A 20994-nucleotide genomic window follows, 5' to 3' on the forward strand; every position below is an offset into this window, starting at 1 on the left:
AGAAGAATAACTTTTCTCAATCATGTCAACTATGCTCAAGCAAACAACAACGTCTTCTCAATATTCAAGTGCTAAGAGCAATGCCCACTGGACTAACTGGTAGTCGAATAACTATTTAGAAGACGTAGCTACTTGGCGACGGCTCTTTTAGTCTCATTCAAACCAAAACAACGTACCCACATGTACTGTGCCACAGAGGGGGCGGGAGGGAGACAAGCGCACAGCTTAGAGCAATTGGACATTAGCTTTGGCTAACCAGAGAGAAAGGGACTTAAAAGTCTCACTTCTCCTCGACCAACTCAATTATGATCCTCCCACCTCCGATAATCAGGTTTAAACCCCTTCACTCAGCATCGGTGGTTCAGTGGTAGAATGCTCGCCTGCCACGCGGGCGGCCCGGGTTCGATTCCCGGCCGATGCATTTTCGCGACTCGAACGCTGCTCCTTACACTCAAAAGCGGACCAATAAACACAAGCTGGGTGCCATGCGTCGTGGATCACATTGCCACCTGGACTCCATTTGTCTGCGACGGCTGATAATACCCAGTGTATTTCTGTTGTGTTCTTCATCATCACTTCATCAGTTCGATAGGTTTTAATAGTTCAACTGAGTAGGTGGAGGACTAATATAGCTGCAATTTTTCGTCACCTTCCATGAATCTGGGGCATCTAACTACTTTTTAACCGGATAATTCCTGATGCATAAAAAACATATCTTGACCAGCAACATCTTCTCAACATCCAAGGCTTACCTGCAATGTTCATTATGATAACTGATAGTCGAATAGCTACTCAGAACACGTAACTACTTGGCGACGGCTCCTTTAGATTATTCACATCATGCCAACGTGCCTACATGGGTTGTGCCTCCGTTAGGGTGGGAGAGGACAAGCGCACAGCTTTGAGCAATTGAATATTTTCTTTGGCTTTCCGAGGAGAAAAGGACTTTGAAGCCTTACTTCACTTCACTCAATCAACTCAATTCTGACCCACCGACCTCCGGTAATCAGGTTTAAACCCATGTACTTAGCATCGGTGGTTCAGTGGTAGAATGCTCGCCTGCCACGCGGGCGGCCCGGGTTCGATTCCCGGCCGATGCAGTTTTGACCCAAGGTGGATTCTCACAAATCGAATGCCGTTATGCGTATCGTGCACAGTGAAGCTGCCACCCAGAATGTTATACAGCGGCTGTCTGATCGTCGTCCACACCGATAAACGTGATATGAAATGCACAAGGTGGAAAAACCCAACACCCTTGTTCTAGAAAGATTGTCGGTTTAGATTATATACCCAGCACTGCAATCCCGTCAGGGACATTCTCGCTGATGCGCCCGCAGTTGTCATTAGGCCCATAGGCGCATCACTTGCAGTCCAAGAAAGTGTCACGTTACTATATAAATAATGGAATTACGTGGTGATATAGCCGAACCTGTGCATCCTCACGGCCACCCATTTCGTTTGGACGCTTGACTAGTCTTACTTAGTTTAGCTTTAGCGCAATAGGTTGAGCTGTCAGATTTGGGAGGCATGCTGCATTTTCATTACATTTTTGGAATGCGTGCAATGCCATCATTTTTATACTCAGCGTGTTACCATTTGACAGCGTGTAGCACGTCAAGGCGGCAAATGTAACACATGATGATCGAAGAGAAAAAAGTCGAGAGCCAGTGGAAGATCAGATATCATGTGGCGACATAAGCTCCCATTAAAAATGTCATATCAAACCAACGCCGATGTTATGATTTACCATCTCGCTGGACATCACGTCCGACAAAGGTGTGGCTTTAAAGGAAGTAAGTCAGAGGTCCCTGTGCACGATCAGCTATCAGCATGTGTTCTACATCAACCACGGCAATCCCATACGCACAGCGCCGCATTACGTAAACTGCGGCGGTCCCGAACCACAACGACTGGAGTAGACTGCATCACACGTCAGGCCCCGAACAGGAAACTAACTCCAGCTGCCGTGTCAGGCGCGGCAACAGAAAATCCAAATCCAAATCACCCTTATTCTGAAAAGCTCAGTAACAGTCCACCTTACGAATGAATACAATTGAACATGAACTTACCAGAAAAAACCTTCAGAAGTTTCTCTCTTAACATTGTAGCGTTTGCTTTAACGTTTTTTAATTTTTGTATCATGTATATTTTTGGTACCATATATATGTTTTTTTATCGTTTATATAAGTTGCATATGTATGTAACTCAACTGTCATTTATGCTATCATATACTGAAGACACAAAGCCTTGAGTAAAGCAACCAATCCTGAACCGCCTATGTCGTTAAGGCGGAATTTGCCGTGGTCTTAGTTACGTTAAAACAAACTACAATAACGTACCGACTTCTAGTGATCAGGTTTAAAGCCATTTACGCGGTCGGCCCGAGTTCGATTCCCGGCCGATGCATTTTTGCGATTTGAGCACCCAAAGCGCACCAATAAACACAAGCAGAAGGACATGTCTAATGCCTCGCATCGCCGACCGGTTTCATTTGTTTGGGACTGCTGATCATGATTAGTGTATTTCCGTTCCGTTTTTTATCGGCACTTAATGGGCTCAATAGGTTTTATTTCTTTTATTAGATTAGGTGGAGGCTGAATACAGCTGCAGTTTTTCGTCACATTCCGTTAATCTTGGGCGTACAACTGCCTCTCAACCGTACAACTCAATACGTAAAACAACATATATCGACAAGGTACATCTTATCAACATTCAGGTCTTCACCGCCACATCCATTAGACTGGCCGGTGGTCAAATAGCTATTCAGAACACATAACTACTTGGCGACGGCTCCTTCATTTTCATTCAGACCAAAACAACGCAACTACATGCGTTGTGCCACGGAGGGGGCGGGGGGGGGGGGCGGGAGTGGGACAGGTGCGTGGCTGTGTTCCCGCTTATGCTCCCGCTCAATTATGACCCATCGACCTCCGGTTATCAGCTTTAAAACCCTCCACCTAGCATCGGTGGTTCAGTGGTAGAATGCTCGCCTGCCACGCGGGCGGCCCGGGTTCGATTCCCGGCCGATGCACTTTCGCGATTTGAACACTGCTTCGCGGACCGAAGCGGACCAATCAAGACAAGCGGGATGACATGTGTCATGACTCACATTGCCATCACGGCTCCATTTGCCTACTACTGCTGATAATACCTAGTGTATTACTGTTCCGTTCTTCATGAAAAGGTATCTTGACAAGCAACATCTTCTCAACATTGAATCCTTCTCTGCAATGCCCATTAAACTGGCTGATAGCCGAATAGCTATTCAGAACACGTAACCAGTTGGCGACGGCTCTTTTAGTTTCATTCAGACCATGACGTAGGTACATGGTTGTGCCTCGGTTGGGATGGGAGGGGGATAAGCACACAGTTTAGAACAATTGAAGATCAATTATCAGCTCAGTTATGACTCACCGGCCTTCGATAATCCTGTTTAAACGCCTTTACTTAGCATCTGTGGTTCAGTGGTAGAGTGCCCGGGTTCGATTCCCGGCCGATGCAGTTTTGACCCAATGTGGGTTCTCACAAATGCTGCACGTGTCCTGGTGCCAGGTTCGATGGTGTTGTGCACAGTGAATCTACCACCCAGAATGTGATACAGCGGCTGGCTGACCAACGTCCACTCCGACAAACGTGATATAAAATGCACAAGGTGGAAGACCCAACACCCCTGTGCTAGACAGATTGTCGTGTTTATATACCCAGCACTGCAATCCCGTCAGGGACATTCTCGCTGATGTAGCGGTAGCGTGCTGACTTCAGGTCACATGGGAAGGCGTCATCACAAGTTAGCACTCACAAGAAAGTAGCCTCCACGGTTCACTTTCTTATATAATAAATGAGTGGAAATACACCGGGAAATAAAGCCGGAACACATGTGTCATGCTTCACGTCGCTACCCGGGCACCATTCGTTTGAGACTGTTGATGGTAGCTAGTCTTAGCTTAAGTCTTAGCTTTAGCTCAGTTGGTTTTATAAGTTCCATTAGATTATGTGGGGGCAGAATACAGCTACAATTTTCCGTTACATTCCGTGGACACTGCGCTGCAATCTGGCCATTCATTTTTATAATACAGCGACGTTGCCATTAGACAGCGTGTAGCACATCAAGGCCGGCAAAGGTAAGCCATCATGATCGAAGAGAAAAAGTCGAGATGCCAGTGGAGGATCAAATATCATGTGCGACATAAGCTCCCATTAAACATTCGACATCAACCAACGCCGATGTTATGATTCACCATCTCGCTGAACATCAACGTCGACAAAGGTGTGCTTCAGTGCATGCGAGTTAAAGTCAAGCGTCCCTGTGCACGACAAGCTATCAGCATGTGTTCTTTATCAACCACGCCAGTCCCATGAAGCAACGGTGCCGCATTACGTAACAGTGGCGGCCCCGACCACACCCGACTGGAGAGATTGCAGCACATGTCAGCCCGAACAGGAAACTAACTCCGGCTGCCATGTCAGGCGCGGCAACAGAAAATCCGTATCCAAATTTCCTTGATTCTGAAAGATCAGTAATCATCCACCTTACGAATGAATACAATTCAACATGAACTTATCAGAACAAAATAAACCGTTCAGAAGTTTCTCTCTTAACATTTTAGCGTTTGCTTTTACGTTTCTTAATTTTTGTGTCATGTCAAGTTATATATATATATATATATATATATATATATATATATATAACTTTCAATTGCCATTTATGCTATCATATATTGGAGACACAAAGCTTTGAGTAAACAAACCAAGCAGACACAAGCGGAAGGACATGTCCAATGCCTCGCATCGCCGACCGGTTTCATTTGTTGGAGACTGCTGATCATGAGTAGTGTATTTCCAATCCGTTTTTCATCGGCACTTAATGAGCTTAGTAGGTTTTATTTCTTTTATTAGATTAGGTGGAGGCTGAATACAGCTGCAGTTTTTCGTCACATTCCGTCAATCTTGGGCATATAACTGCTTTTCAACCGTACAACTCAATACGTAATGCAACGTATATTGGCAAGGTACATCTTTTCGACATTCAAGTCTTCACTGCAATATCCATTAGACTGACTGGTGGTCAAATAGCTATTCAGAAAACGTAGCTACTTGGCGACGGCTCCTTCATTTTCATTTAGACCAAAACAACGCGACTACACGGGTTGTGCCACGGAGTGGGCGGGAGGGGGACAAGGGCGTGGCTATGTTCCCGCTGATATTCCCGCTCAATTATGACCCACCGGCCTCCGGTAATCAGGTTTAAACCCATTCACTTAGCATCGGTGGTTCAGTGGTAGAATGCTCGCCTGCCACGCGGGCGGCCCGGGTTCGATTCCCGGCCGATGCACTTTTGGTTCAAGATAAGCTTGTACAAATCGTCATAATCGTGTCATAATCGTGTTGACTGAGAAGAAGTGGGGCTTTTAACTCCTTTTCTCTGCGGATAGCCAAAGGAAATCTTCAACTGCTCGAAACTTTGTGCTTGTCCCCCTCCTGCTGTATCCCAACCGAGGCACAACCATGTAGGTACGATGTCATGGTCTGAATGAAACTAAAAGAGCCGTCGCCAACTATCTACGTGTTCTAAATGGCTGTTCGACTATCAGTCATTCTAACAGGCATTGCAGGTAAGACTTGAATGTTGAGGAGAAGATGTTGCTTGCCAGTATGTCTTTCCATGAAGAAGGGAACAGAAATACATCGGGTATTATCAGCAGTCGCAAGCAAATTAAGCCCGGGTGGCGAGGTGAGCCATGATACATATCATCGTGCTTTTGTTGATTGGTCCGCTTCGAGGGCTGGAAGCAGTGTTCAAATGGCGAAAATGCATCGGCCGGGAATCGAACCCGGGCCGCCCGCGTGGCAGGCGAGCATTCTACCACTGAACCACCGATGCTAAGTGAAGGGGTTTAAACCTGATAATCGGAGGTCAATAGATTGTGGTTTATTTAAACATAATTTTGTGGTTTAAACATAATTTTAAACATAATTTTCATATTTAAACATAACTATTTCAACATAATTCACTTGGTTGAGAAGTTATACTTCTAAGTTATTTCTTCTCCTGATAGGCAAAGCTCATGTTCAACTGCTCTAAGCTGTGATCTTGTCCCCCTCGCGCGCCCTCCGTGGCACAGCCCATGTAGGTAAGTTGTCATGATTTGAATGAACTAAGGAGCCGTTGCCAAGTAGTTAATGTTCTCATTAGGCATTGGACTACTATTTAAACTAATAGACATTAGAGATAAGACATGAGTGCTGAAGAGATTGAGATATTCATTGTAAAGTGCAGTTCTTATGTGTCGGGAATTGTACACGATTAAAAAGCAACGTCATGATGAAGGTTAACAAAAAGCGACGAAGTAATGCCAACTATCTTCTGCATCCACCTTCGTGAGCTGCGTTGATGGGAACTGTAGGAACTGGTGGAGATATGAGGCACAGATAAGGGCCAGTTATTATCAGCAGTGTCAAAATAATTGAAAAACCCGGCTGGAAATGTAAGGTATGACGCATGCCAGTCTTGTGTTGATTGTTCCGCTGCGTGTAGTATAGGCAGTGTACAGGTTCCAAAACTGCATCGGCCGGGAATCGAACCCGGGCCGCCCGCGTGGCAGGCGAGCATTCTACCACTGAACCACCGATGCTGAGCGAAGGGGTTTCAACCTGATTCCCAGAGGCCGGTGGGTTAATGTTTATTTAAACAAAGTGCGTTGATTGATGATCTTCCAAGACTTTTTCTTTCCTGATAGATGAGGCTTATATTCAGCTGCTCTAAGCTGTGAACTTGTCCCCCCACCCTCTCCGTGGTACTGGAGCCGTCGCCAGGGTGTTTGGGTTCTCAACGGGTGTTGGTCAAACAGTTAAACTATAGACATTGCAGATAAGACATGAATGCTGAAGAGATTGAGATTTACCTCAAAAAGATATGTTTTGCTCGACATAGGCAGTTGTGGTCGTCTTCCTTGGAATCAGATCCTTAGATGATAGTTGGAAGGGAGGGGAGCAGCCAGAGGGAGGCAGAGTTGTGGCCCAGGAGAATTGGAACAGGATAGCTCAGAGGTCTCAGAAAATAGGCGTTCACCGCGATAAAGCTTTGCATGTACATTGGTGTGTATATGTAAAGTGAGGTGTGTGCACGCACATGTACACACCTCATTGTACATTCAGATGCTTTGGGAGGTGGTCGGTAGTGCAAGCCTGTGTCGGTCACTGGAAGACTGCCAGTACAAACCACTGCTGCCACAACCTCATCCGCGTGTGCAACGCGCCCGGGAAACATAGTCGTGAAGTTATCATCTTGTGCGTGAATCCTATGGCTGCAGTCTCCCCGGTTACGGCCTTTAGTAGGGGCCATCACCAGTGCACTGGGTGGTATTGTGGATTGTCCGGGAGCAGTGTGTTGTTTGGAAGCCTTTTGATGCAGCGTAACGCGGCTTGCCAGCTTGAATGGGTACTCGAGTCTTCTCGTCGTAACTTTGGTGTTACAGTTTCTTGACGGGGGTGCTAAACATGTTGTTAAACGGTAGCATCGGTGTATCAGAGATGTGAACACGCGGTCGAGTGGAAGGGGGGGGGGGGCAAGCTGCTCAAAATGCACAGCTTTAAGTGAACATCGTATTATAAAAGAATAACAGCCTACATCTTCAAAGCTATGGCCTGATTTCATTGGGCAGCAATTAGTCCTTGCAACAATATACTGTACTTCGCTACAAATGCAACCATACACTGCACTTGGCTGCAAATGCAACTATACACTGCACTTGGCTGCAAATGCAGCTATACACTGCACTTCACTACAAATGCAACAATACACTGCACTTGGCTACAAATGCAATTATACGCTGCACTTGGCCGCTGTTGTGAACGTGTGGAACACTCAGCCTTTCTTAGGTTACAAAAAAATCATGCATCAAAAATCACGATCAGCCCGTATGATTAATGAAAAGCGTGGGAAACTATGGGCCAATTTGCTCAATCTTCCCTCGCTTGTCGATACAGCCAGCAGTTACTGTTGTACCAAGTACGCGACAGCTGTCGAAACTGGATAAAGTCGTGGCATAGAGTTTGTTTATCTATGCATGCAGAGAGGCGCAATTTGCGACCACCGACTACAGGGCTCCTACACAATACGGGTTTCCTCCACTGCGATTGTCAATATTTTTCGCCTTTTTTGCACGAGGGCTTATGTTCCATGTGAATTGTTTACTCTTCGAATATTGTCTCCATGCAGTTCTGTGTGAAAAAATCGCCTCTTATGGCAGCCATTGAGGCATTCCATAAAGATGGAAAGCTGACAGTCTGTACGCTTTAAAAACGTAGAAACGGGTTCCTGAAAATTATTTGAGCAACGTCTTGTTTGAAAGTAATTATTGCTGCCAGCATGCAACAGTATGCCAGTTTTTCATGATGTTAAATGTCAAGTGCAGGCACTGGAGGGACACATATTCTAGCGCAAAATACTATTGCCTTCCCTGCCTTCATGTGGCTTACACGCGGCACAACGCAAACCGCGCGGCAAGGGTTATTAGTTGGAACGTGGATAGTGGCAAGAGTGAAGTGCGCATCATTTCAAAGCTACCATGCGGTTTTTATGTGGTGCGGTTGCACGATATGCCCACTTAAGGACAGCAAACACCATACGAGGAAATTATGAGTAATTAAATAAATATTAAATTAAAAAAGGACGGCTGGCTGTTGTTCTTCAATGATAAATTTGACATTGCGGCAATTGTGACGCGGTCAAATCCTGATTGAGCTTATGTACTTTGTAATGAACTCACACTTTCCATGACTTAAAGCATCCAGCACTGTTTACCCTGTCAGTGCGAAGTAATCGGTGGATGCATTCAGTTTTACAGGAAATGGCCCGTGGTTTATTAAGATGACGTAGAAGGATGAAATATTTAGAGTGTTTTGGTGAAGACGAATTTCGTTTCCACCGTCTTCCTCCTCATTTGCGGCTGAAAACTGTTATCACAGTGTTTAATATCTACTTTGGTGCATAATAAATTCTACTGTGCAGATACTTTGCTGCTTTCTGAGTAATATCACTCGTGTTAGCAAAACAGTGCCATGTATTTGATGACAATAACATGCTATTTTGTGCAATATGTGTTGCGTAGGTCAGAAATGAAGGGGTATCTCAAAATGTGTATTGCAATTAATTAATACTTTCAGGCCATTGATGAATCAGCATCATAACATAGCGGGCTTGTGCTGGCTGTACCGCCCGCTAAGCGGGGCGGGCTGGACTGCGAGCTTATATTTTTTTTTGGAAAGTTGCGTCTCTGGTATGGACGCTCAGGGTGCCGTGCATGGATAGTCGCTTTCGGACGGTCGGTTCACAGCCCGCACCCGGTGCGGTGGCCAAGAAAGTAACCCCGTGGAGGTTACTTTCTTATGAGTGCTAACTTGTGATGCAGTCTCCCTAAGTGCACCTGAATTCAGCTTGCTGCGGTTACATAAGCGAGAATGTCCCTGACGGATTGCAGCGCTGGATATGTAATCTGAACAGGTAATCTGTTCAGCCCAAGGGTGCTAGGTTTTCCGCCTTGTGCATTTTATGTCACGTTTTCGGCGTGGACGTCGATCACACAGTTGCTGTATGTCGTGCTTGGTGAAAGTTCACCGTGCACGGCCCGTAACACAGCTTTCGATTCTTGAGAATCTATCTTGAATCAAAACTGCATCGGCCGGGAATCGAACCCGGGCCGCCCGCGTGGCAGGCGAGCATTCTACCACTGAACCACCGATGCTGAATGAAGGGGTTTAAACCTGATAACCGGAGATCGTTGGTCATAATGAAATTGATTGAGCAGTGAGGCTTTTAAGCCATGTCTGCCCTGGATAAGCAAAGCTCATTTTGAGCTGCTCTAAGCTGTGAACCTTTTCCCCTCCCGCGCCCTCCGTGGCACAACCCATTTAGGTATGCCGTCACGTTCTTAATGAAACTAAGTGAGCCGCGCCAAATAGTTTTGGTTCTCAATACGTATGGACTTCTATTTAAGCTAATGGACATTGCAGACAAGACATGAATGGTGAAGAGATTGAGGTTTCCTTTTAGTGATTTTTTTAGCGTAAGCAGTTGAAGTCGAGTGCTGAGGTCGTCTCCTGTGAAGTCAGATCCATAGGTTCTAGTCCTGGTGAGTTCAGTTATTATAATACAGGATATGTAATGTAGTCCAAAAAAGGTACGAGAGAAATAAGAAAATAGGAATTGATAATTTGTATACACACGACGTAAACATGCACGCACGCACCCACGCACGCACGCACGCACGCACGCACGCGCGCACGCGCGCACGCAGCGCACCAGCGCGCACGCCGCACTGCATACACGCCATAATATATAATTATATATAATATTATATATTACTATATATATATATATATATATATATATATATATATATGTACCTATAATAACAAAATTAAGAAACATGAAAGAAAACGCTATATTGTTGATGTCTAATTGACGGTGTTGATGTCCAGCAAGTTGGTGAATCATAACATCGGCATTGGTTGACATGAAATATTTACTGGGAGCTTATGCCGCATATGGTGTCGCATCTTCCACAGGGATTTCGACTTTTTCTCTTCGTTTATCATCATCATGTTTATTTGCCGGCCTTGACGTGCGATACGCTGTCGAATGGTAACGTCGCTATATTGCAATATTGAATTACAGCCTGGCCGGGTTTCAGTGCACACAGTGCGGCCTTCTATTTCCCTAGTCTAAGTGAAGCTGCATTAATTCTAAAATGAATCGGGAATGCTGTTTAAACGCCAGAAATACCAACTGATGCCAAAAAGCCAGAATCTTGAGATCCACAGGTTATACCACGCAACACTTAGCACTGGTGCATCGGACATTAATACGCGCTGGTGTTTTCTCTGTTTGGTTGTGCATCATGGCGATTATTTTCTTAGCCTGATGAAATCTAAAATGCCTCATAAAATCCGAAATGCATCGGCTGGGAATCGAACCCTGGCCGCCCGCGCGGCAAGCGAGCATTCTACTACTGGACCAGCGATACTAAGTGAAGAGGTTTACACCTGATTACCGGAGGTCGCTAGGTTGTTGTTTATTTACACATAATTGACTTGATTGAGGCGAAGCTAGTCTTCTAAGTTGTTGCTTGTCCAGAAAGACAAAGCTAATGTTCAAATACTTTTATGTATGTAATGTTCATTAGACTTAGTGATAGTCGAATAACTGTTCAGAACGCGTAACTACTTGTCAATGGCTCCTTTAATTTCATTGATGTCAAAACAACATACCTACATGGGTTATGCCACGGAAGGGGTGAGAGGGGACAAGCGCACAGCTTATAGCAATTCGACATGAGTCTCGGCTATCCGGAGAGAAAGGACTTGAAGGCCTGCCTTCTCCTCAACTCAATTGCGACTCACCGACCTACGGTAATCAGGTTTAAACCCATTCACCTGGCATCGGTGGTTCAGTGGTAGAATGCTCGCCTGCCACGCGGGCGGCCCGTGTTCGATTCCCGGCCGATGCAGTTTGTTAACTTCAAGCTGGGTTCTCTTGAATCGAATGCTGTGTTACGTGCTGTGCACAGCGAAACTGCCGCCGAGCATGGCCCACAGTGACTGTCTAATTGTCCACACCGACAAATGTGACATGAAGTGCATGATGTGGAAAACTCAGCACCCCTGTGCTAGACAGGTTGTAGGTTTGAATTATATACTCAGCGCTACAATCTCGCGAGGGACTTTTTCGTTCCTGTAACCGTAGCCGGCTGATTTCAAGTGCACATGGAAGACTGCATCACACCGGAACACTCACAAGAAAGCAACCGCCATGTTGGTTACTTGACCACCGCATGGGCTGTGAACCGACCGTCCTAAAACAACTCTCCATACGCAGCACGCGGAGCATCCACACTATAGACGCAACTTTCCAAAAAGAGAATATCGGCCCGCAGCCTAGCCCGTCCCCCCTAGTTAGTGATTCAGGCAACCAAAGCCCGCGGTGTTCAGTTATTGCATGATGCCTTTTGTCCTCTCACCTCAATTTCGGATCTAAGCTTTACATGGTGCATAAAATGGCATGACATTGTCATATAATGCATAACATTTTGCTAACGCATGTGATGTTAACACTGGGTCGATATTTTTTGGAAAGTTGCGTTCAGCTAAAGCTCAACTACTAAAACCCATCGAACGGGCGAAGTGATGATGAAGTATGAAACCGAAAAACACTAGATATTATCAGTAGTCGTAGACTAATGGAGCCTGGGTGGGAATGTGAACCATGACACACGTCATCCCGCTGTTGTTGATTGGTCTGCTTCAAGTGTTGGAAGCAGTGTTTAAATTCCAAAATTGCATCGGCCGGGAATCGAACCCGGGCCGCCCGCGTGGCAGGCGAGCATTCTACCACTGAACCACCGATGCTGGCCGGGCGGGTTCAAACCTGGTTAGCGGAGGTCGTTGGGTCAAAATTGAATTGCATGAGGAGAAGTGAGGTCTTTAAGACGTTTCTGCCCCGGATAAGCAAAGCTCATGTCCAGCTGCTCTAAGCTGTCAACTTGTCTCCCTCCGCGCCCTCCGTGGCACAACCCTTGTAGGTGCGTTGTCATGGTCTGAAGGAAACAAAAGCAGTCGCCAAATAGCTTAGGGTCTCAATAAGTGTTGCACGACCATTGAAACTAACAGACATTGCAAGGCGAGTGCTGGCGAGATCTAAATTTTTATCATAAAATTATGTTTTGATGTCCGTAGGCAGTCGAGTATTGAGGTCGTCTTCTTTAAAGTCAGGTCCTTAGGTTGTAGTGCTGGTGACTGAGCTCAGTTGTTTGTAAAATAGGATGTATAATGTGGTCCAAAAGGGTACGAAGCGAATAATGAAATAGTAATGGGCAGTCTATATAGACATAATGTACACACACACACGCACGCACGCACGCACGCAGCGTCAAAACCTCTAGTTTTCCGCTATCCCTGACGTCACTCGAAACCAGACCGAACACGATCGTCTTGGGCCTAAGATGGAGAGGCATCACGACCACTTGTGCCGACAACGAGCTCCTTAACCGTTTGGTAATGCAGCTGGCTCTGCTACGGCTTCATGTCATGAACGTGTAGTGCAGACAGAGATGCGGGTACATTGCATGCTGGCGCCCCCAGGAAACACCTGAGACGAACGAGAACCTATGCTATACCGGACCGTTGCCAAGCCAGTGTTCGGGGCAGTGTTGGCCGCCGCGCGCCGCCACGTGCCGCGCCTAGTTTTGGCCTGAGGCGGTCGCGTTCCACCGTGGTTTCGGGTGGTTTCAGCGGTAAAGAGAACGCAGAGCCTTGGCAAAGCAATGAAACCTAGGAAACGGCCCTGGTCCTCCTCACTTCGTAAATCCAGAAAATAAGATGTTTGACTGTTTTGCCTTCGTACCGGCCATATTTCCAGCATGCACTTCTTCCGACTGGGCAACACAGTGGACGCCACTATATGTAGTAGGTGTGGCCAAGTTCTCACTGTCAGGCATACACTGGAAGAACGTGCGCCTCAGGTTGCCGAGAGGCGGATCGGTGTGGACGCGAAATAACCCTAACCTCACTCTTAGGTGAATATCCAGAGATTCACCTACATGACGTACTGTTTTTGAGTACTGTTGGAATGCACGTGATATACTCGCCTCAATAGCGCGTTAAACTCGCCACGTAAGTGAAATGTGATGGAGGAGGAAAATGGCCAAATTAGCTATCGCGCTCTATAACATGCATAATCATATCATAACATAATAATCATATAGCATGCATAAATACAAAAATAAGAGTTTGTTTATGCTTGCGTCTTTAGGGAATGTGATAAGGGCTAATTTCTATGACGTGGTAGCACTGAGCTGCGCAGACAGGTGGCGGAGGCGAAGCAGCTTACCGGATTGTGAAATGTGTTGCGCGCACTTTCATACGAAACACGTGAATCATGGGTGGCAAGGTGGGGTGTGGTATATATCCCTTTCCGCTGGCGTTGATAGTTCCTCTGCGGGTATGAGCGGCAGTATCTCAGAACTAAAACTGCATCGGCCGGGAATCGAACCCGGGCCGCCCGCGTGGCAGGCGAGCATTCTACCACTGAACCACTGGCCACCGATCCCACTAAAGTTGGTTTCCGGACGTCTGCGAGTGTATACGTCGCTATGTATCAGGAGTTATAGGTTGAAAAGTAGTTAAATGCCAAGGGTTCAGTAAATGTTATAACAATTGATGCTATATATTTATCCACCTAATCTAATGAAGATAGTAAAACCTACAGAACCGATGAAGTGACAAAGAACGGAACAGAAATACAATAGTTTTTATCTGCAGTCTCAAACATGGAAGCCGGGTGGCAAGGCGGGGCATGACACATGTCACCGCTTGTGGTGATTGGTGTGCTTCAGGTGTTAGAACCAGTGCATTGCGAAAATGCATCGGCCGGGAATCGAACCCGGGCCGCCCGCGTGGCAGGCGAGCATTCTACCACTGAAGTCCTAAAGTTGGTTGCCGAAAGTCCAGGGAGAGGGGAAGGGGGGGGGGGAGGCATTGTCTGGTGCTTTCTTCCATTCACCGTGTTCTCCCTCGTCACTCAATGGCGCCATTGGCCATTATATCGAGTTACTGGTTCCGTCCCCCAAGTCAACGGTCTCTCGTACACTCCCCTCCCTCCTAGCACCCAAAGTGCTAGGTGCAAAGTGCAAAGTGCTTTGACCCCACCCTCCCCTCACGGAAGATTGGGAGGTCCCCTTGGTCATGAAATCATGGCGACGCCCCTGCGGATGTCAGCGGTGCATTAACCCGCGCTCGGGTGGGGGTCGGAGTAAGGTCAAATTGACCCCCCCCCCCGAAGGTTTTTCCGGAACGGTTTCCATTGAATAGCGGATCGTTTGGGATGGAAAACTTCCATGTACTTTGTAAGGTCGCTGACCTATGGCAGGTCAAAGACAGGCCATGGTTTCAGCGGTCAATTTCTAGAGAATCGTTCAATCTGATGCAACAACGGAGTGTTAGACGAAGCCATACATGTCTGAGATGCTTTCTTAGGCAACACATCAGTTGAATGAGCAAATTTCATTGACCTAAGGTCAGGTATGAATGTCATACTAAGGTCAAAACCGACCTGTTTTATTACTCTAAGGCTTGGTGTGTGGGGTAGTTTCTGGTGCTCATTTCGAATTTGTTGATAGCGGAAACTGCATTGTACACCTTCCATGGACTTCTTAGAGGTCATAATAGCTCATTGACCTAAAATGACCCAGGCCAATATTTTTTTGGGGGGAGCATACTGCCTCGCGTAATTTTTGTCGCTTATTTAAATGCAAAACTCAAAGCAGCTTGTATGATCCTGGTCACCATGGCGTTCAAAAGGTCAAATAAGGTCATTGAACTTAAATGGGCGTGTGAACTTTTGCTTAGAAACGGGTATCTAGGTTGGGGGGGCACTTTGGGGACCATCCTGAAATTTAATCTTGTTTGACCTCATTTGACCCGAAAGTCGTGATCTAGGAACCTGAAACTTTGACCTAAGTGAGTTCACGTACAGGTCAACACACCCTGTAAATGTGGTGTATCTAGCTCTTTTAGTTCCCAAGATCTCATGGGGGGGGGGCAAATTGACCCCCGCCCGAGCGAAGGGTATCTAGCCGGCCACCTGGGCGCGTGTTAACATCTCTGCGGACATCAGCAGTACATTAACGCTTTCGGTGACGTCAGCAATACATTAAGGCCCCTGCGGACGTTTGCAGTACCACAGTACCTGACGCTGTATGCCGAATACATCCGGCAACTTTGGCACATTTCAGTTTTGTAATTGTTAGCACGTTGTAGTTGCGATTTACCCTGCGCATTTCTAACAAGTCCACCCACCACCTCCCCCACTAAAAGCTTGCTCCTCGTTCAGTCCCCAAGCCCCGTTCTACCCCCACCAGCAATGCAGTTTTGCTGTCGTTGGAACGGACACATCCACTCTGGTGGTGCGAGATACGTGCCTGTTAAGTTGCATGAAAAATGCGTTGCTAAAACGGTGAACGTGAGTTAGTATCCTTTGCAAAAAGAGTTTTGTGTGGTCCCGAGATAGCACCTGCATGTGACCATTTGTGTTCCGTAGTCTCTACCCGCATAGGATGTAATGTTCTCAACTGAATTAATTGTGCGTTTAGTGCAGTTCCCATAGGCCTTAAACCCAGCCATTTTTTAGGGGGGGGGGGGTCTTGTTACGGTCCCCAGGAATTGTCTCGTATATGAAGCAATGTCATGCGGTATTTCCCTTTGTTGGATAGCAGACATACACTGGAAGGCAATGGATTTAAAGAAATGTTCCACATTTATATGGGGTTTTGAACTGAAATAGCCATCTTGAAGACTTCGATGCTGTTCACAACCTTGCCCTTCTTAAGACCTAGACCCCCCTAGTTTCTGAGCTGTACGCCCGCGAAGTGGGGAGAATATTTCCAAGTCACCTTTGCATTCATGATGTCATAATAACGTCATCCAAATCTTGCCATTACATAAGGCATGCGGTGATCAGCGTTAAAAAAAAAGTCAGCGTGTTTACATCTAGCGTTTGTGAGCGCGATCTCCAGATATAACTGCCGTCAATTGGCTCTCAATCAATGTTGTGTAAGGTACCATGACGTAATGAAACCATGACACATTGAGGGACATCTTTATATTCGTATCGAGGGGCACATTTACTAAACAGATTATTGTGCTTCCTAGAGCAGTTTTTCACTTAAAAAGTGTACCAACAGTTCTAAGTGAGATGAGTTGTATATTGAAGCAAGCATCACTCATATCTGATGCTTGCCTCAATATCCTCAAATGTGAAATGTTCCCATAGATAAGACAGCACTAACAGTCTTATTCCTTAGAGAAAACCCAGGAGTATGGATATTTTCTTTCTCCGAGGAATAGGGCTATTACTTCTGTCTTATCTATGTGAATAGTGTTTCTCTGAAATGCACTGAACAACTTGCTCAATTGTGAAACATTTCCTTAAAAGTATACCAATAGTTTTGAGCGGGCTTGAGTGAGCCTGTTTCACAATATCGAATGCTTACTGCAATATATTCAAATGTGAAGCATTCCCTTTAAGGTTTCTTCACATTACGACCCATCACTGCGCTGCTCAGACAGCTGGCGGAATGTTTAGTGATGATGCGGATGCGGAATGCGGAACATAGCTTACCGCATCGTGTACGGTGGTGCGTGTTCTGCAGTAGCATCTGCGGCTGTAACGCGGAACAGACACATGTAACACGGGTGGCATTGTGAGTGGAAGGCGTGCGTCTTCACTTGTGCTGAATATTTTGCTGCGGAATAAACAGCATGTTCAAACTTAGACAAAATGCATCGGCCGGGAATCGAACCCGGGCCCGCCCGCGTGGCAGGCGAGCATTCTACCACTGAACCACCGATGCCCGCTGGGTACGATTTCGGGTCACGGAGCGTGCGGGGGCGTCGTCATTGAAGGGGTAGGTGGGTGGGGGTCAATTTCCCCTTCCCGGGAGCCTCGCGATGCCAGAATGACGTCAAGGATGGTGCTGTTGTATCGATTGTTTGACCTCCCAAATTAGCGATTCTGCTCGCTCCTCCCCCCTCTCGAGCATCAGTTTGGCATTGCAGGGATCGGCCAGACCTCCCCCCCCCCCACCTCCGGTGTGAAGAAAACACCTGCATGCGGCCGGTTGTGTTCGGCAGTCCGCACTCGCACATTATACAGTGGCCTTAAGTTTGATTTACTCTTTGGGTAGAATGAGACGTAGATCAATCAGACCAAGGGTGTCGATTTGTATGCTTTTGGGTGGGCTACTGCCCTCCGCCCCCCCCCCCCTCTCCATGTCCGTTTTTGCCACCCCCCTCCGTCTCGCCCGTGTGCTCCCCTCCACGGTCCTCTCCTGCAGCAACCTGCAACGATGTGTTCCATAACTAGATGGCTGTGCGTGTGAACTGTGATCTGAAGCCATGCCGTCCGCCCTGCCTGCAGGCCGCGTCTACGTCTCGGCCGTCAGCCGCAAGCTGCTGGCCACGCTGAAGGCCGGTCTGGCCGTGCCCGGCCCGGAGCGGGCCACGGCCTGGCTGAGCCTGCTGCGCAGCCTGGACGGCGCGGCGCTGCGCGCGCTGGCCGCCGAGCTGCTGGTCACGCTGGCCCCGCTGCCGGCCCCGGAGCGCGAGCCGCTGCTGCGCTGCCTGCTGGACGACAGGGAGGAGGACATCAGGTGGGTGCGGCCGCACGTGGGGAGGGGTTGGAGGGGGTGGGAGTCAGCGCGTTGTTGCGCTCCGGTGTGCAACGGTTGAGACTTGGTGCGGGAGGACTTGGCATGTACAGCGTGTGGTGAATGGGTTTGTTCGAATGTATATCAGTCCACCGTGAAGTCGTGTGTTGGTGCGAACGGCATCGGGGGCGTGACCTTGAACAAGAAGTGACGTGTAACGCTCATGAATGAGATAGACGTGGATGCACGTCACGGGCATGAATGAACGACGTCAACAGGAAGGAAGTCTGAGGCATGCACGAATGGATGCTTGTGGAGCGCGTGGACGGACAGACGGTTGGGGTGGGGGAGGGGGCCGCGAGAGCTCCACGTTACGCAACCTCTGACCTTCCTCCGCCGTGACCTCCGGCCGTCCTCCGTTGTGACCTGAGACCGTCCTCCGCCGTGACCTCAGACCGATCCTGGACGAGTTGCCGGAGGTGGCGTCGGCCGGCCGGCACGGCGGCGCCGCCAGCCTGCGCGCCTCCCAAGCGCCTCTGCCGGACCGGCTGTCGCGCGCCGTCCGCGGCCTGGGCCACCACAGCCTGCTGGTGCGACAGCACGTGCTGCTTGGCCTCAGGGAACTGCTGGCTCAACACCGCGCGCAGGTAACGCTGCTGGCCGCGTGGTCATTCGGGTGAGCGCGCCTTGTCGGTTGTGCAAGACTGGTGGGTGAGCAACGCTCCTAGGTGAAGCTGCTGGCTGAACATCGGGCTCAGCTGAAGATGATGAGTGTGATGATGCGCGGTTCATGGAGCGCCGCGTGCAGGTAATGGTGCTCGCTGGGGGTCTCCCCCGGGGGAAGTCTGCCGGTTAAGCGTCATGTGGAAGGCTCCTGTGTGACACGCCGGCGGGGCTGCTGTATGTGGTGGGCGGCTGCGCGAGTGCTGTGTTTTGTTTTCCTCTCGGGTGTGTTTGTGAGCCGCCACTGCATCTGTGCCCACAGATTAGTAAAATGGTGCAGTCGACGGAGAGCTGTGACGTAATCGTGAGTCAGCTTATCGACACGCTGGTCCAGGCCTGTCGGGACGCCGACAGCGACACGCAGCGGCTGATCGCCGAATGTCTGGGCTCGGTGGGTTATGTGCAGCTATTGGCTGCCTGTATGTCGTTGGATAGCATATTTACGATGCGGTTTGCCTATGTTCGTTTGGCTTCGGGGCTGCGGCATCTCCTGTGAGCGTAGTTCTTTATAAGTACGTCATGCATGCCCCCAAAGTTTGTGATTTAGCGTGGAATATGGACGCGTGCAAGTCATATTTCTCACCTGTGCGTCTCACTTTCCCAGTTTTACCGCGGCAGTTAGTGGTGGTTTTTAAGCCATATTACGATGCGTGGTAAGGCCCCAGTGGCGGCGACAACTTTGAAGTTTAGTGACGAATTTGTGACGGGCGAATTTCAAAGTAATCAGAGGAGTCAGCGGATGTGTGAAAACCGACATCGAATGTGACATTTTTGATTTATGCGTCACATTTTGCATGCTGTACCGTCATATGACACATGATATGAGAGGCAACGGCTAATTGCATCATAGGAGATGCATTGTTCAGCATTTATTGGTCTTGGTGGCATATCACGACGCTGTTCATATATCCCATTGTTTGAGAGCCTCTGGAATGCGTAAATTCTAATGTCACAATTTGCCACTTGGTGAAAAAAACTGTATATATGTACGTGAGACACATTTGTGCCAAATTTCAAGGTGGTCCAAGGAGCCTCTCCGCCTTTTTACTGACATGAAATGTATATATGTTAACATGTGTGAGGCCGTCAATTCCAAGATTTGAATGCTTCTGGAAGACGAACGTTTGAATGTCACGATCTAATCTTTGTACGCTAGGTGGAGCAATGCGATGTGAATGTTTCTGCCAAATTTCAAAGCAGTTGAAAGAGTTCTATTTTGAGTGACCTTGAACTTCTACGGTTTCTGACGCGCGTGGTTTTAAATGTCACATTTGGAAAATGTGATTTTATTTATTGGAAAGTTTTGTTCTATCAGCAAGCCAAAGTGGGTCGAAATCTGTCGAGTCCAGGAAGGTGCACTAAGCAATGACCTTGATCGACCTTGAATGTTGATCTTTAATAACTCCTTTGTTTTCGGATGTCACACTTAGTGACTTGTATATTCGTCAATGGCATAATTAGCTCTATCTGTTAGCTAAATTTCATTGTAATTGGTGAGTAGATCGATTGTGACACGCAAATGTGAATGTGTAATATCGATCTAACTTGACGGGCGTAAATGAACACCGTAGTTGAAGCGCCCTTTCACCCAAACAACATCACCATCCGGTCTCGTGCCTCCCCCAGCTGGGCGCAGTGGACCCGTCCCGGCTGAGCTCGCCGGAGCAGGCGGACTGGGCGCCGCCACCGCCGCTGCCGGCCGTCAACTCGGACCGGTTCGCCGCCCAGCTGCTGGCCCAGCTGGGCCGGGCCTTCACGGCGGCGCCCGACGGCACGACGCAGGCCTGCGCCTCATTCGCCATGCAGGAGGTGCTCAAGGTCGGTCAAGGTCACGCGTCACGCGATGGTCGAGGTCATTTAGTCGAGACGGTCAGGGTCACGTGTCGCATTGCCCAAGGTCACTGGTCAGGCCGCGAATGCGGTGGCGCCATGTCCAAACGGTTTAGCTGGCCCATCCGTTGTCCTCAAGGTCGTTGGCGGGCATGTGTCGCGAAAGCCAAGGTCACTGGTCAGCTGCAGATGTGGTGATGCTGGGCGCCAGCGGTTTTGCCCGTCCGCAGGTTGTGCTCTA

At 48.1% G+C, this 20994-nt stretch overlaps 5 non-coding genes across 5 annotated transcripts; all 5 read right to left on the bottom strand.

Annotated features, from left to right (window-relative positions):
• Positions 1–5810: 5810 nt before the first annotated feature.
• On the bottom strand, positions 5811–5881 carry TRNAG-GCC (transfer RNA glycine (anticodon GCC)). Its single transcript has one exon. It is a non-coding gene; the product is annotated as a tRNA-Gly (tRNA).
• A 680-nt stretch (positions 5882–6561) lies between these two features.
• Positions 6562–6632, bottom strand: TRNAG-GCC (transfer RNA glycine (anticodon GCC)). Its single transcript has one exon. It is a non-coding gene; the product is annotated as a tRNA-Gly (tRNA).
• Positions 6633–9672: 3040 nt separating this feature from the next.
• TRNAG-GCC (transfer RNA glycine (anticodon GCC)) lies at positions 9673–9743 on the bottom strand. Its single transcript has one exon. It is a non-coding gene; the product is annotated as a tRNA-Gly (tRNA).
• Positions 9744–12334: 2591 nt separating this feature from the next.
• TRNAG-GCC (transfer RNA glycine (anticodon GCC)) lies at positions 12335–12405 on the bottom strand. The gene has a single exon. It is a non-coding gene; the product is annotated as a tRNA-Gly (tRNA).
• Positions 12406–17333: 4928 nt separating this feature from the next.
• On the bottom strand, positions 17334–17405 carry TRNAG-GCC (transfer RNA glycine (anticodon GCC)). Its single transcript has one exon. It is a non-coding gene; the product is annotated as a tRNA-Gly (tRNA).
• Positions 17406–20994: the final 3589 nt, after the last annotated feature.

Source organism: Pollicipes pollicipes, unplaced genomic scaffold, assembly GCF_011947565.3.
Source record: "Pollicipes pollicipes isolate AB1234 unplaced genomic scaffold, Ppol_2.1 Scaffold_6052;HRSCAF=7182_pilon_pilon_pilon, whole genome shotgun sequence".
Lineage (NCBI taxonomy): Eukaryota > Metazoa > Arthropoda > Thecostraca > Pollicipedomorpha > Pollicipedidae > Pollicipes > Pollicipes pollicipes.